The sequence below is a fragment of the Phodopus roborovskii genome, unplaced genomic scaffold, assembly GCF_943737965.1.
Source record: "Phodopus roborovskii unplaced genomic scaffold, PHOROB, whole genome shotgun sequence".
Classification (NCBI taxonomy): domain Eukaryota; kingdom Metazoa; phylum Chordata; class Mammalia; order Rodentia; family Cricetidae; genus Phodopus; species Phodopus roborovskii.
The window spans coordinates 32,041,877-32,058,753 of NW_026125281.1; the positions used below are offsets into that span (position 1 = coordinate 32,041,877).

Consider the following 16,877-nt stretch of genomic DNA (forward strand, 5'->3'; position numbering starts at 1 on the left):
AAGGGTTGGAACCAAGAGACAGAAGAGTAGCTTTTGATGAATGTTCCCTCATGCTTTTCTGCTGTGGGCTCAGGACACCTGCCGATGCTCAGAACATCCTGGACCCTCCATCACAAGTGCTGATGGAGGTTAGGAAAACAGTACTTATCACTTGGACACAGCATTTCAAAAGCAGTATTACTGAGATTTGAAGATGAAAGCTTTCTTTTAAGGTCTCCCTGAGTCCAGTTTGATGATCATGAAAGCCAGTGGTTCTGGCAATCAGGTTGGAGGCTACCTGGCAAGTGGCTATGGGAACAACAGGGTATGCATGAGTCAATGCAAGGTGTATTTGCCATTGCACTTAAAGACTCCTTCATCGGTCGAGGTAGGGGTTCAAGGGTCTTCAGTTTGAAGTGCTCAAGGGTGAGACTCTCACCACAGTGTTGAAAATGAGGAAGAAAGGAAGGCTGTACAATCAGGGGAGGAAAAACGGTCCCAGCGACTTCAGTGTGTGGCCCAGAAATAGGAGTGTTTAGTGAAGACCTTAACAGCGTGTGAGCAGTCAGTCCAAGCAAAAATGAGGTTTCCCGGGCCAGCAGCTGCAAGGCGTCCTCAGTGGAGCCTCTGAATACTTACTCCCTGGGAATGCCTTTGTCTGGCAGCTTAGGTTGAGGTGACCTGGGGTCCTGGAGCGGGAGGAGTCAGAGTTTAGACTGCCGTGGCTCCCGGGATCCTGTCTGTGCTGCCCCTCCCTCTTTCTTTGCCTCCTCCCCACTCCTCTCCTCTCCCTTACCTCGCGGCCTAACCGGCAGTGGGCGCCTTTAAGAGCAAGCGCTGGGTACCCGGGGGCGGGAGCCATCGGCAGCCGGCTAGGCGGAGGCGCTGCCGGGCGATGCCCCGACTCTCCGCCGCCGCCTCGGCCTCCTCCTGCGCCAGGGGCTCAGAGCTGCGGAGCTGTGCTGCGATGTCCTCAAAGTTCCTGGAGGGAGCGGCCGGCATCTCCCTGCGCTCCCGCCGCGGCGCCTTTTGTGCGAGGTGGGAGCGCGTCCCGGGCGGGCGGGCGGGCGGGCGGACTAGGTGGCGCGGAGCGCGGCTTTCCCGGATTCCCGCGGCTGCACCGGGCTGACTCGGCAGGCAGCGCCCCGGAGAGGCTCCCAGCGGGGCCGCGGCTTTCTGGGGCGGCCCGACGCTCTTCGCTGCTCCGGGCCTCCTTGATCCCGTGCGCTCCAGCCGGGCCCCCCCGGCGAGCAGAGCCTCTCGGAGGGCTGGGACCCTCGGGAACTTTCCCGCCCTGGGCTCTCCATTCTGGGCTAAGACTCAGCGTGTTCGCTGGAGTGTTTTAAAGAAATCTCAGCCACACAGCTTTATGAGGAATCTTCCCTAGTGCTGGCCCAATGTTCAGTGTGGTCATTTAGTCTTTGATGAAATATTTAGGCAGTCTAGAATACTTAGGACATATGGGTATCTGCCTTAGGATGTACTCCCCACCTCTCCCCGCCCAGTGAGGTAGGGGTGAGTTTAGCGGTATCTTTTTAAAAAGAGGAGTTTCTTTGTTTATGGAACAGATTGCTTTTCATCATGTTTTTGAAGTAATATTTCTAAGAATGGTAAATAAACCCTGGTTTATTGCATAATATGACTTACTTCAGACAGTTTTACCCATGGGGGAGGTAAGTAATTACTTGATAAAACGTAATAGGAAGTTCATTCACTACAAGCACGGTCTCTTCCCAAATGCCCCATAAGTGAAGGAAGCCCCCATATGCTCACCTTCTGGCCTCTGCCCTCTTGTGTTCTGTGTTCTCCAGGTAGTGTGGTGATCTGATGTCAGATGGAAATCAAAAGCGCTGACAGAGCTGTGTTCAGTGTTGCATGGTACCACATAGCCCACATTTTAGTGACACGGTTGTATCACCTAAGTCTACCCACACTTTGTACTTAGTAAAAATTAAGCACTAGCCCTTAAAGAAAGTATCCTTCATAGGTATCTGTTTCATATACAGTTTTGTGGAGGAAAGACACTTGCTACTTGTGTAGTCCGCAGCATGGAGGTTTTGAAATAACAGAAATAACCACTAATACTTGTAAAAATACTGGATTGGTTTTCATCTTGGCATATAAATTTTTCCACTTTGCTATCAAATATTCTAGAACTGAAACTTAAAACAATATTTTTCTAGTAATTTTCAATCAACATTCTTGGAGAAGTTTGCTCAGAAGTCACATACTTTAAAATCCCATCACTGGCCTCAAGGCAAGATGGTGAGAATTGGTGTTCTGAAGATGACTGTGACTGAGCACCCAGAACTGTACTTAGTGTGACTTTGAGATTTGACTTGGGACATATATTTTATAAGGATTCTTTCTGGGATTCTTCCTCTGTACACATATGTGAATTCATATGGGTTGATGTAGGTATTATAATGATGTCACAGGTATCATGTATCTCTCTGCCATCTATGTCTGTGTCACCTGGCCACAGCCAAACTAGGACACAATGATATATATTCATGAAGAACAGCAGAGCTAAATGATTAGAAGTTAAAATTCCTTTTAGGGTTTGGTATCTTTGAACTTTTTAGTCAAAGAATACTGTTTTCTAACCCATATTTGAATTCTTATAAAGGTTGGACCAGTATGCCAGATACCAATGATTTTAAACACACACTTATCTATTAAAGTGATCCCACAACTGGGTGATTGAATCAGACATTCCTCAGCTTCAAAAATTTGCCATTAGTGGGTAAATCTCTAGATAAAACTTGGTTTGTCAAGATGATATTCAGTTTTTTTTTCCCCAGCACATCATAAATGACCTCCAGTAATTCTTCACAAGTTGACAACTTAGAAAGATGATTTTAGAGGCAAACCTTTGTGAAAACACCTTCAATGTTGATGGTCTTTGCTGTTTGATTTGAGAGTGGCTCACTTATGATTGGGTTGTACCCACAATACATTACTGCAGTCATTACTGCAGGATAACAAGATCTTCCTCCTTTGGAATATTTCTCAGTCACATTCTAAACTGATGCTTCAGAATTTTATCATCTGCATGCACATTAGAGGTAGAACCTATAACCCATTAGAGTGTTTTTGATTTGGCTTTAATTTGCTGGGTATTTGGGAAATATATTTGTATTTGGTGTAAATGCTGTTTACATTGTTACAAGTGGCATTTATCATAACCTCCCCCAACCTCTGCTTTTGTGTTCTCTTGAAATACATTAAAAAGTTCCACAAAATTTACATTATGTCTGCTTAGCTTTAAAAAAAAAAATCACATTTGAAATATTTGATTAGGAAGTTCACAGCCTTTTGAAGCTGATAGGATCTTGGTCAGGTACAGTTTAAGCTTCTTGGGGAATTTCTGTTTAAGGTCAGATGTGTCATTAATTTCAACTGGATGATGCACAAAATCAGTACTTTTGCAACCACAAAACATGGAGAGCATTCCACATAATTTGCAGTGTGGGTAGCCCAGCATGCTTTAGTGTTTAGTTGGGTTAAGGCAGCATGCCGTGATTGTAAAGAAAAGAAAAAAAAAGTCTCTGAAGTTGACAGCAAGCTGCTTTTGGATAAAATGCTTTTTGTTCCTACACCAATAGATGTAGATAAAGCTGGCATTTACGTTTGTATGACAGAAGGTTTAGGAAGCTAAAGAGTGAAATTCTAGAACACTGGGAAGTTCATGATCATTACAAATGTGATATTGCAAATGTGAGGAACACTTAGGAAAGATTTTAATATAGCTTCAAGGTTTGCAGAGGGAAATATGTGTATATGACATTAAGAGGGTAATTATTGGTCACCCGTTGACATTAATAATAAATTGTTTTCAGCATGTCCTTTGATAGACAATGCAAAAGAAACTATTGAGACTAAGATTAATTATTCACAATTATTGATATTAATTAATCCCAATTGACACCTATGCAGCCAGATCCTGTATCCATCACCTGTCCTATATGCTGATGGAGACTTAGATAATTTATTTCATGTGTATTGGTCTTCATTTTCACACTGTAATAGTTTTTATCATAGTAGAAATGACATGTTTATTATAAAAAATCTATCCAGATAAGCAAAAAGAAAAGAATTATGCCTAGATGGGATTATTGTTAACATTTTATTATGCATTTCATATATATATAGAAAATATTTTACTTTCTAACTTTATATATTGCTTTGTAGCCATTTTCCATATCTTGAAATGATGTGCAATACTGTGAGTGTTGAATTTTCTATGGGTATGCTATGATTTATTGCATATATGTTATCATAACAGACAGGGTTCCACCACTGTTGCTGCTGTTCCACGTTCTGCCACCATCTCCTTTTCTGCTACTGTAGGGCAAGGGTATTTTTCATAGCCCAATTTTCAGACTCATCTGAGGTTATTTATATCGAGTAATAGCCTAACTGCAGAATTTTGTGGGAGAAGTAAGGACATTGACCTGAAAGCTTTTTATTATCCCCAGTGTAAACGCTAGTAACCCATCAGATCAGTCTCCCCCCCCCCCTCTCTCTCTCTCTCTCTCTGTAGAGTTTATTTCTCTTCAGATAGAAGACCCAACTCAGAATTTCACCTTTCTTTTTGGCACTTTATCCAAATGAAATAATCCCAGATGTTCACAAAGACTTAGCCTTAATCTCCAGGCCATCCATTAGTGTTCAGTTACTGCTGTAAATGCTATTTCCATTTAAGGAAATACAGCAATTGACAATGTGCAGTGGTAATGTTTCTCTTTTTTCAATTTCAGCCTCCTTTAGTCTTTTCATGCTTGGCTTCTGAAGGTCTACACACTTTGAGGCATACATAACTGCTCTGAGATTAAATGAATATTGCTTATTATGTAGTCAAGTTTAAAATTGAAAGATTTTTTTTTTCTTACTTATGGTACCAGCACTTGGACTCCTTGATAATAAATTTGTAAGGGTGAGATGCACAGAACTTAGCTCTAAGCTGTGTCTGCACATGCAGGTGTATATTTTATACATGCTTATATTGCTCCTTCTTCCCTCTGTCCATAATATAAAACTATAACTTTGCCAGAAATTATATTTGAAGCCAGATAAGTGACATACTGATTATTATTATTATTATTTTTTAAGTAACAGAACAAGAGATGCAAAATAGGCATCGGCAGGAAAAGAATGTGTTGAGTTTCCCACCTCATGCTCAGAACTATTTATCTTTAATCATCTAACATGAGTCTAAGGAGTACATCATTGCTGTGGTTCCCATGCTCCATGCTCATTGTTTATTTTTAGAATTTATCATCTTTGTAGAAGATAAGCAGCCAGGCATCTCATTTTCTGGACCAGCTTTTCCCTGAGGAGGCTCCTCCCCCTAACTCCCCCCCCCCCCCCCTTAGAACAGGTGCTTCTTTCTTTGTCTGTATTAAGCTTAGTTCACTGTTTTCTTCCAAACTGGTGTTTTTCTCTGACTTTGCATTTGAAAACAATTGGTGTTTTTTCTTAGTTGAATACCATTTCTCTCTTTCTTTAATATCACAAGAATTGTGTTTGGATTAGCAAGACTTTTTGTTGTTGGGACAAACACTTAATAAAAATGTCCTAATAAACCAAAGGTTTATTCTGCTCATGGTTTCTGGAGTTCTAGTCCAAGGTCACCTCCTTTATTGCATTAAGCCTCAGGGAGGGGAATCTTGTAGTAATGAACATAGGGAGGAAGAGGCAGCTGTTTACCTCCTGGAAGTCAGGAAGCAGACAGAGAGGCAGAGAGAAGCCAGCGAAAAGATATCATCTCCTTGGACATTATCCCAGTGGCCTACTTCTTCCAACGAGGTCTCATCTCAAGAGCTTGCAGTACTCCAGGATGGGCATAAAGATGTGATTGCATCTTTGGGCTAATCCATTGATTATATAATGGCTCTTAAGATCTACTCTCTCACTTGTTAGTGACCAGTCCATAACACCTGAATGTTGGGGGCAGTACTTCATATCCAAACCATAGCAGTGTCTCTGTATGTTGGCATGGATGTAATAGACATAGGCAAATTGAACAGTTGCATTTTTTTTTTTCTAGGAAGGGGATCACCATTTATGGGAAAATCAGAATATCTTCTTGGAACCAGTTTTTAATACCCCTCCATCCTAAATTATTTCATTTCTTATTGTTTTTTTTTTTTTTTTTTTAATTTGGGACTTTATGTCAATTTAACTACATTTATGTTTGTCTGTCTCTTGTATATTTGCTCACTTTTATGATATGGGGATTCATGCTAAAGTTTAGTCTTGTGTTTTTTTTTGTATGAATTTCACAATTTAATTGTATGTTTATAAAGAGGTACTTGTTACTGTTACTGTATTTCAAAAGATAGAATCAAATGACCCATCTGTTTTTTTTTTTTTTTTGAGACAGGGTTTCTCTGTGGTTTTGGAGGCTGTCCTGGAACTAGCTCTTGTAGACCAGTCTGGTCTCAAACTCACAGAGATTTGCCTGCCTCTGTATCCCGAGTGCTGGGATCAAAGGCTTGTGCCGCCACCGCCCGGCTCAAATGTTCCATCTTATCATAAAATAAGTTTCCACTTGTCTGCGGAGCCTCGTATTGTTTCTCTCCATTACTGCTAATATATGCTTCTCTTTCTTCCCTTTTCTTTTTAAACATTGTAATATATAATCTCTCTGAACTCTTAGCTTTGCCTTCACTGGGATGTGCTTGTTTGTAACTTACTTTTTATGTGTTGATTTCCTTAACTGATTTTTAGTTTTATCTCACCCTATTCCAATCTTTTAGGGTGGATGCCTTGGCTCTTGCTTTATTCAAGGACTATAGACTCCCCTCATACCACCTTATCAGAATATTTTTTAAAAAATCATGCAGCTCTAAGTATTTTCTATGGTCTCTTTTAAATTATTAATTAATTATTTTATGTGTATGGGTGTTTTGCATGTATACCATGTGTCTGTGTTTGTGTGTGTGTCTGTGTACCACATTCCTTGGGATTGATAGTTATTAGCTGCCATGTGGGTGCTGGGAATCAAACTGAGGTCTTCTGGGTGATAAACTGCAAACCATTTTTTTTTTAGCACTGTCTTATTATTTGTTTTGGTTCAAGTCCTCAAGACTGGAGATTCTGTATATGTTGATGTTCTTGTTGATTTCTGGTTGAGAAATGCTGAGCCTAATTGTTTTGTATTTTATTAGTTCTTTGATGCTTGTTAGTGTTGTGGGTTCTAGCAGGTGTTCCATTTTAATAAACATTTTATGTAGAAATAATATATTATTTTGTTTTTAATTGTGTCAGTTCTTTATGTTTATTATTTTTTTCTACTTAACCATTCAACTGCTGAGATTTTAATTATGGACTTATCATTTTCATCTAGATAATTAATGTTTTGCTTTTTGAGGACTGTTACAAACACAAGTTCAAATTTTAAAAATGTATTTGTGGTATTTATTTGTCATATGATGATTTTATCTCTGATACTGTTATTTGGCTTAAAATATTTTTCCTTTGATATTGATGAAGCAACACATTGTTCCATATAGATTGTATATTTGGTTTTCTTCCAGGCCTAGCTGTCCTGGAACTAGCTCTGTAGACCAGGCTGGACTTGAACTCATAGAGATTCACCTGCCTCCCAAGTGTTGGAAAAAAGGCGTGCACCACCACAGCTCAGCTATGTTTGGTTTTCTACGCCATTCTTCTTTCTGCAGTTGAAGCTGGTTTGGAGGTCATAGCAGACTCTGCTTTTAAATAGAGAAGTTAGTCCTTTGTATTTAGAATGAAGATTTTATATTTGTATTTAATTATGATCTATAGTTATATATATTCCCCTGCCTTTTCTGCATCTTCTTTCCTTCTTAACCTTTTTTTTGGGGGGGGGGGCTTGATTGACCTCCACCCCTTTCACTTTTAGTATTCTATTTACTAAATGAGCTTAAGTGGTTGGAAGCTCTGTATTCTTTTATATAACAACCCAAATAATTTTGTTATGAATACTCAACTTTATTCTTCTGCGGTGATTAGTGTCTTTGCCCTCTATTGCAGAATTGAATTGTGTCCTCAAGAAGGTATATACAGGAGGCCTAATTCCCAGTGTAAATGTATTTGGAGATTGTGCCTGTGATGGGATAATTCAGGTTAAATAAACTCTTATGGGTAGAACCCAATTTGGTAAGACCAGACCTGGTCCCTCCCTCTTTGCATGTGTAGAGGAGAGGCCACATGAAAGTGCCTTCAGCATGTGAAGTTGTGCAGGGTAGGAATGGACTGATCCTGATGCCACCTTCATCTTGGATTTAGCTTTCAGAGCAATGAGAAATGCTTCTATTGTTTAGGCCACTTATGCTGTATTATTATTATTATTATTTATGAGAGCTAACCTTCCTTATTAAACTCACCAATTCCTAAGAGCACTGTATATGACCCCATCTCCAATTTATTTCTTGTTAAATTTTTTAAAATTAGCTTTTCTTCTTCTAAAATTATTTTTTTGGTGTTGTATCCAGCACTTAATGTGTAATCGTCATGACCATCCTTTCTCACCTTCCTTGTGGATCAGACCTTCTGTCGGGGGAACTGTTTTTGTCTGACAAATAGTCTTTCCTTTTTCTTTGCTGAGTGAGTATGTGGGGAGAGTTTGATTATAGTAATAATATTAATTATCTTCTTTCTTGAACAGGGATCTCCTGGGTATTAAATTCCTTTTTGATAAATAATTACTTGCAGCATATCACAAAATATGATTCTGTCGTTCTCTACATTTTATTATTGCCATGGAGAATTAAACACCCAAGCCCGTTTTGCCACTTCTGCTTGGGAAACTGAGTTCTTCTAAGATGTTTTAAAGACATTCTCTCCATAAAGATAGTTTTCTGTGTGGGTACATGTGTGTGGGCACATGTATGTTATGAATTTCAATCTGTTGGTTCTGTGTGGGAATTAAAAACAAGCACACATGATCCTGTTAGGCATCAGATGGCTCTGTTTGAACATTAGTATGTTTGTAATTCTGAAAACTTCCATTTATTATCCTATGAATGTTATTTTATGATTATCTTATACTCAAATTGCATGCTTATTTGCACATCTGTATTATTTGTTGTCTCATCTTTTGTACCACTCCTCATTCACTTCTTAGTCACATTTGTCTCTTCATAGCGCATAGTCTGTTCTAAGGTATAGTTGATTCACTTCAGTAATAAGCCATTTTGTTGACTATCAGTTATTTTCACTTCTACATTGTTGTTCAGCACTTTTCCAAATCTACTTGCTATCAATCCCTTATTGTTTAATGTATTCTTTGTCTAATAATTTCTGTACCTGAAAGTCTTTGTGGGTACCTGTTTTAGCTTCCTTTCTGTTGCTGTGATCAAACACTCCAACCAAGAGCAATGTAAGGAAGGAAACGATTCATTTGTTTAGCTTCCAGGACACAGTCCATCAGTGAAGAAGCCAGGGAAGGGACTCAAGCAGTAACTTGATGCAAAACTTAGGCGGAGCCCTGCTTGTTGCCTCTGTTTCAGTTTATGCTCAGCTAGATTTGTATGTAGTCCAGGACCACCTGTTTAGGTGCCCACGGTAGGCTGAGATGTCCCACATCAATCACTAATCAAGACAATCCCCTGCAGACATTCCCACAAGACAGTCTGACATAGGCTCTCTTTTAGGCTGACTCCAGTCACTTTGCCACATTGACAGTTAAAGCTAACTAGGACAACATGTGCCTGTCCCTTCTTTCCTCTTGCTCTTACTGCTTTCTTTGCTTTGGTTGATTTGATGTTCTGTGAGGGCACACTGCTTACTGTTGCTTGGAAGTAGTGCCTTCCCTCAGTTGCAGGTGAGCTCCTGCCATGGAGACATGCACACTTGAAACCTTACTAGCTTGGGTGCCATCCTCATCTAGGTATGGTTGATTCAGATTGTTGTTGGGGAATATTTTGTTTTATTTTCCTTTTTGGGAGATATTTATGGGCACAGATTATTTAGAAAGATTGTTTAGCCTCCCCTAATTTGCACCAGGATCAAGACCTGCAGTTTTCTATCTCTTGCAGCATAGTGAGACTTTTCTTTTTAAACTTTAATAGAGGAAATGTGTTTCTTTAATATCTCTGGTTGTTGTTAAAACCTTCTAGAAAAGAGAATCTTGTAAGCACAACTCAAATCAGTCAAATTTGATCATACTGAAGAAACTTTTCTGAGGTAAAGAGACACATAGAGATTGAATTCCTTTGTTCAGGTTAATAAGCAAACCACAATTAAACCTTAGGAGACTAAGGCAGGAGGATTGTGAGTGCAGAGCTGTCCTTGACTACATGATTTGAGGATAGCCTAGGCTACATAAGAACCTGTTTCAAAAACCTGGGAAAACAAAACCCTCTTACCTAGAAAAGAGGACACAGCGATTCCTGCCGCTTCCCTTTTAGCTCTAATTTTCTTCCTTGCCATTGTTGTGGTTCAAATGTAATTGGCCATAATCTCATAGGCAGTAGCACTATTAGGAGGTGTGGCCTTTTCACTGGAGTGGGTGTGGTCTTGTCAGAAGAGGAGGGTCACTATGGGGGCCGCAAGCTTTGAGGTCCTTTGCTTAAGCTTTGCTTAGTGCAGTTAGTGGACCTCTAGTCTGAAAGATACAGCATTCTCAGCTCCAGTATCATGTCTGCCTGTGTCCATCATGACGATAATGGACCGAACCTTGGAAACTGTAAGCAAGCCACCCCAGCTAAATGTTTTCTTTATAAGACTTGCCATGGTCATGGTGTCTCTTCACAGTCCTAAGACAGAAGTTGGTACCAGGGGTTGGGCGTAGCTTCAGATGTGTAGTGACCTGAAGGCGGATAAGCCTGGGGCAGGTGTTCTCATTCGCTGATGGGAATGGAAGCCACACCCAAAGGGGTGTGGCTACCAACACATTGACTGGCAAGGAGAACTACTACAGAGAGTTGAGTTTTTGCTCTGCTGTGCTCTTTTAGGAAATAATTTGTTGCTGCATTCTTAGTATTCAAATATTTTTGTTCCAATTGTCTCCTTGCATTATATAACAAAGCATCAAAATGAAAATATCTCTTAATCTAGAACTAGTATATTTAAACTAGAATCATGTTTAAGAATTAATCTTAAACTAGTATGCCACTCTTGGCTAATTCTTGAATTCTGGGGAATTGGGCCTTTCTGCCACGTGAGGGAAAGGTTCTTGTTTCTAGAACTGCACTGTGCAAGTCAATTGACTCAAAGGAAGGGCCAATCTCCCTTATATCTGATTTAAATGGAGATGATGTCATTCACTAAATGATATCTTTTCTAGAAATTCATTCAATTTTTTTTTGCATTTTCTTATTCAATTCTCTTCATAACAAAAACCATTACAGAGAATTTTCACATTTATTTCAGTGGCCATCAGACAAATTCCAATACTTGGGCCATGTTGTTGAAAAGGTTCTTGCCAGTATTATATATATATATACATATATATATATATATATATGTATATATATATATAATGCATATATATGTATATATATATAGTATGCATGCACCCAATATATATATACATATATACATATACATATGTATATATGTATGTGTATATATATATATGTATATATATATATATCCTTTTGTGGCATCAATTACTCTTACAGGCCATTCTTCTAGAAGAATCACACGACAAGGGCATGAGTAACATATAACAAAGCTGCAAAACCTTGTGTGGACGCAGTATAGTGGTGTTTATAATGACATTTAGTGCCTTTTCTTTCCTCCTCGTTTGTTAAGAAGCAACTCAGAAATCACAGTCCTGGCCATTTGTGTGTACACTTGACACGGAGCCAGTGAATTCCCTCTGGGCTCTGGGTCTTCAGTCTCACATGAGTTGCATCAGCACTTTGTGAATTTGCCAGCATTGACTGGTTCTTTCATCTTTGAACAGTAGAAATCTTACTGAAATGCAGCACACCTTATGTATTACCCGTGGTAACCTCAAGGATAGCAAGTACTGCACCTTCCTCAGACTTTTCTCTTGAGGTTTTCATGACACTTGATGAGATAGAGTTCTTTGGTGTTTAGAATTCATCTTTTAGGCTGGGCAGTGGTGGCATACACCTTTAACCCCAGCACTTGGGAGGCAGAGGCCAGCCTGGTTCATGAAGTGAGTTCCAGGGTAGCCAGGACTGTTACACAGAGAAACTCTGTCCTGAAAAACCAAAGAAAAAAGGATTCAGCTTTTATTTCTTTTTAATTTTTAAATGCATTTTAAATTTATTTAAAAGTTTCAAAATTATTTTATTTGTGTGCATATGTGTGTGCATGCACACGTGGAAGTCAGATAACAGCTCTAGGTTCTGGTATCTCCTGCCGCCTGCTGGGCCAGTGGTATCTCACTGTCCCGCCTTGATAATTTTATTTTTTTTAAAGTTGAACATGATTATTGCAGATTTTTCTTTTAACAGGTTTCTTTTTTGCTAAGGTATTTTTCTTGGCACTGAGTAGGGTTCATGTTGAGCATATGGAATACTTTGAGCTTATAGTGATGGTTATTGTAGCCCTTTTTATGGGGCCAGTCCCTCTGGGTTACTTGAGATGCAGTAAAATAGTAGAAATGTTTTCTTAGAGGAGATAATTTTTTTTCTTAAAATATTCAAAATTTTAATTAAAATACATTTGCCGTATTCCTCCCTTCCAGTTCCTATCTACAACCTCTCCCATGTGTCCTCCTTTTCTCTTTCAAATTGGTGGCCTCTCTTTCTTTGATTATTACTGTTATATACTATGGTGGTTTGTATGAGAGTGGACCCCATAAGCGCATATATTTGAATGGTTAGTTCCAAGTTGGTGGACTCTGGGGAAGGATTAGGAAGTGTGATCTTGTTGGAGTAGGTGTATCACTGCAGGTAGGCTGAGATTTCAAAAGCCAAAGCCAGGCCCAATCTCCCCCCCTCCTCCTCCCTCTTTCTCCTCTTTCTCTCTTAGAGGGGATAATTTTATAAATGAATTTGACCATATGACAGGATTTGGTATATAACATTTTTCAGTATTTTCTTGTATTTAAAATTAATTGTTAACTCAGTTTTATTAAAGAATTTTGTCAGGATCTATAATCATTTTGTAACATTTTATCTAAGTACAGTGAAGTACTCTTGCTTGTGGTCCTTATTTTCTTTTTGCTCTTATCCTCTGGGACCCCCCTCTATTCATCCCCCACCCAAAATACCTCTGTTCAGTATGTGAATGTCACCCTGGAGTATGAGATTGATTTAGCAAATATCATTAGTAAAGTAAGGACACCTGTAAATGATGCACTCTTGGAGCAGGTATAAAGGTGTAGTCTGGAGAGTATTGGAGTGTGTGAGTTTCCTCACTAGGTTTTCAAGTTCTGTAAGCTCAGGAGATTCTTGTTTGGTTCCTTCTCCAACTCAGACCAGACACTGCACAAATTGGTTGTTACAGTTTGAAACCCTGAAGTCCCAAGTGCTCTGAAATCCAAATTATTTTCAAGCTCTGTCATGCTCAAAAAGTTCTGGATTGCAGAACACTTCTGATTTCTGATTGCAAAACGCTCCAAACTTTAAAATGTACCCACATGTGAAACATTTTGACCCTAAACATTTTGGAGAGATGACAATCTATACTTTTGAAATAGAGAAAAGCAGGGAAGGGAGTGAGTGAGCAAGTGGAGGATGGTCCTAAAGAAGTAAAGAAATTGAAAACTGTATGTTAAGGGCTGTGCCGTATTCATAAGATCTGGTATCAGGGCCCAAGTGAGTTAGGTAAATATAGTTGGTATATAATGACAATATGGATATTGTGTTTTTGTCTCATAAATACTTTGAATGCTAATGCCAAATCATCTTTCATAAGTTTGTGGGCTTCAAGTATTTTATGTATGACCTTAGACTTTCAGAATCTTGAACTTTCTAGCGTTATTTTGAGAAATGGCAGCGATTCGAGGTCAAAACCGACCTGTCACTTTTCTTGATGAGTCCATGCTGGTTATCAGCCCTGTTCTGCGATGACATATAAAGAGCACTGTGATCTTTAGTTCTACACTTCTCTTGCATTACTTCTTTAGTTTCCTGGTCAGGAAAAAAGACTAGTAATTCCGTTTCCACTGTGTTCATCATTGGACTTGCTATAACACTGAGTTATACAATGTAGGATCAATGGATCAAGAGTCTAGATCCTTTTTTAAAGACCAGTGTTGCATGTAAAAAATGAGGTTATTTGAAGTCTCTGGTGATGTGAAGGTCCTCAAAATGCCTGCTGTGAAATTTCTATTATACCATGTCAGAAGATGTTCCTAGTGATTGGGGTTAGGTGGGATGTTGAGGTAGGGAGTGTACCCAACTATTTACATTGTCAAGAGGTTACGCTGGAACTATCTCCAAGGAGTTGTTTGGGTTTATAGTAGGATTAAGTGCATGGGGTGTGCAATATTTTCCCGTGTGTTTGCTTTATCTTTCTCTGTGTATATGTTTATGTATATATGTGTGCGCATGTGCATGCAGGTGGACATGCATATTTGTGGGTAGACATGTGTATTTGTGTGTATGCATGTAGAGGCCAGAGGTTAATGCCCAAAACTTTCGCAGAACTCAGAGCTCATTGGTGTAGCCAGGGGTGTGCATGTTTCCACTTTTCATGCTCAGCACTGGGGTTGTAGATGTGCATCTCTTCAACTGACTTTTAATGTGGGTGCTGGGGGTATGAACTCAGGGCCTCGTGCTTGCAGTTCTTTACAAACTGAACCACTTCCCCAGCCCTATTAGGTTTTAGAATATAGCATGTCATACATCAGTGTCAAACTCCTAACACAGTGCCTAAACATGATGGATGCCTGAGACATATTTATTCACTTGATCTATTAGGAATAATTAGCCAGAAACAAAACATGATGCTATGAAAAACAAGTAAGTTATATCACAGTCTCATGTGAGGATCTAGGAGTAAACTAGACAACCTTTCTGGTAGGATATTTCTGGAAAATCTAGTAGGGGACATGGAGACTTCTACATTTTTTTTTTTGAAGAAATTAGAAGAAAAAAAAAAGGAGAGAAGGAAGAAATTTATTGTGGTGATATGAAGATCTTTGGAGTACACACTATGTAGTTTCTATTACACCAGGTCAGAAGATGTGCCTGGTTGATGGTGGTGAGGTGGAATGGAAGGGTAAGTGATGGGGATGTTCTCCTGTATATATGTTTCTCTTATTGGTTGATGAATAAAACACTGGTTGGTCAATAGCCAGGCAGGAAGTATAGGTAGGGCTATGAGATGAGGGGAAGGCTGGGGAGAGGATGGAGAGAGAAGTGGCTGCAGGGGGATGCCATGTAGCTGTGGGGAAGATAGGACATGCTGGGCATTCTCTGGTAAGATAAGGCCATGTAGAAATACATAGATAAATAGTTAGGGGTTAATAATTAAGAGAGAGCTAGCCACAAAGAAGCTTGAGCCATTGGTTAAACACTATATTTAATATAAATCTTTGTGTGTTTATTTGGGGCTGAAGCGTGGCGGGACCAGGCAGACAGAAACTCTGTCAACATGTAGGGAGTCTGCATGAATGACTTTTTATTTGGAAATAAATTTCTGAGAGTTGCGTTTTTTTTTTTTTTCCATAAAGGAGGTTAGAAAATGAAAAACAAAGGTACAATGTCAAAAATCACAGTGCTGTTCTAAAGCCTATGTGAGCATTCAAATAAACAGAACTGTGTCATGTGGTTTCTTGTGGGTGAGCGTCTGTGCACATAGTATTTGTGGTTTGTATATAACACAGTATACATGTGTACTTTATTTCTCTGTGTTAACAGTTTTTCATGTGTAGTTGTACTGTCATGTCTGTTTTTTATCCATTCATTAATGGGTGGGCCTTCAGGTTATTTACAGTCTGGTGTTCTTAGGAATAATGCTACTGTGACCACATGTAGGTAAATTCTTTTCCTCCCCTCTTGGCTGAATTCCTATGAGTGAAATTTCTGGGCTGTGTGATGGTTTTTTGTTCAAGTTTTTTCTTTCTCTCTATTTTTATGGTAAGGGGGAACTGATCAGTTGTTTTCCAAAACAGTTTCTTCATTTTTCATACTTATCAGCAGTGCGTGGGGACCCTTTCAGCATTTATTGTGACTCATTTATTCACCATAGTTGTTCTGGTAGATATAATACTGATACATGTTCCCAATTGCAGTGATGTGGAACATTTTACTTGAGCTTGATAACCACTTGTCTATTATTCTGATAAAGTCTACTAATATTTTTCAGTCATTTTTGATTGGGTTATTGAAGAAGCTCTTGGTTACAAGTTGTGCTGGTTAGTTTATACCAACTTGACACAAGCTAGAGTTACCTGAAAGAAGGGGAACTCAATTAAGAAAATGTCTCCATAAGATTGATTATAAGGCATTTTCTTAATTAGTGATTGATGGTGGGAAGGCCCAGCCCATTGTGGGTGGTGTCATCCCCGGGCTGGTGGTTCTGGATTCTATAAGAAAACAGGTTGAGCAAGCCATGTTGAGCAAGTTAGTAGGCAGCACTTTTCCATGGCCTCTGCATCAGATTCTGCCTCCAGGTTCCTGCTCTGTTTGAGTTCCTGTTCTGACTTCCTTCAAGGGTGAACTACTAACTGGAAGTATAAGTCAAAGAAACACTTTTCTATTTAACTTAATTTTAGCCCATGGTATTTTGTCACAGCAATAGAAATCCTAACTAAGACCAAGTGTTCTTTGTAGGATTTGGGTACAAGACTGTTTGATATGTATGTCAGCCACCCATGGCATATCAAATTGCAGTAAGACTAGGCACCTACTCTGCTATTAAGGCTGGACAAAGTAACCCAGTAGGAACAATAGGTCCCAAAAACAGACAACAGAGTCAGAGATAGCCCCCTGCTGCCACTGTTAGGAGTCCCATAAGAAGACCAAGCTACACAACTG

General features: G+C 39.4%; 1 protein-coding gene across 1 annotated transcript in view; it reads left to right on the top strand.

The window, feature by feature from the left end:
- Positions 1-794: 794 nt before the first annotated feature.
- Positions 795-16,877, top strand: part of Gpr63 (G protein-coupled receptor 63) — a 34,914-nt gene continuing 18,831 nt past the window's right edge. Inside the window, exon 1 of the mRNA XM_051198648.1 lies at positions 795-1,017. The gene's annotated coding sequence lies outside the window, so the exon portion shown is untranslated. The remainder of the gene's footprint in view (positions 1,018-16,877) is intronic.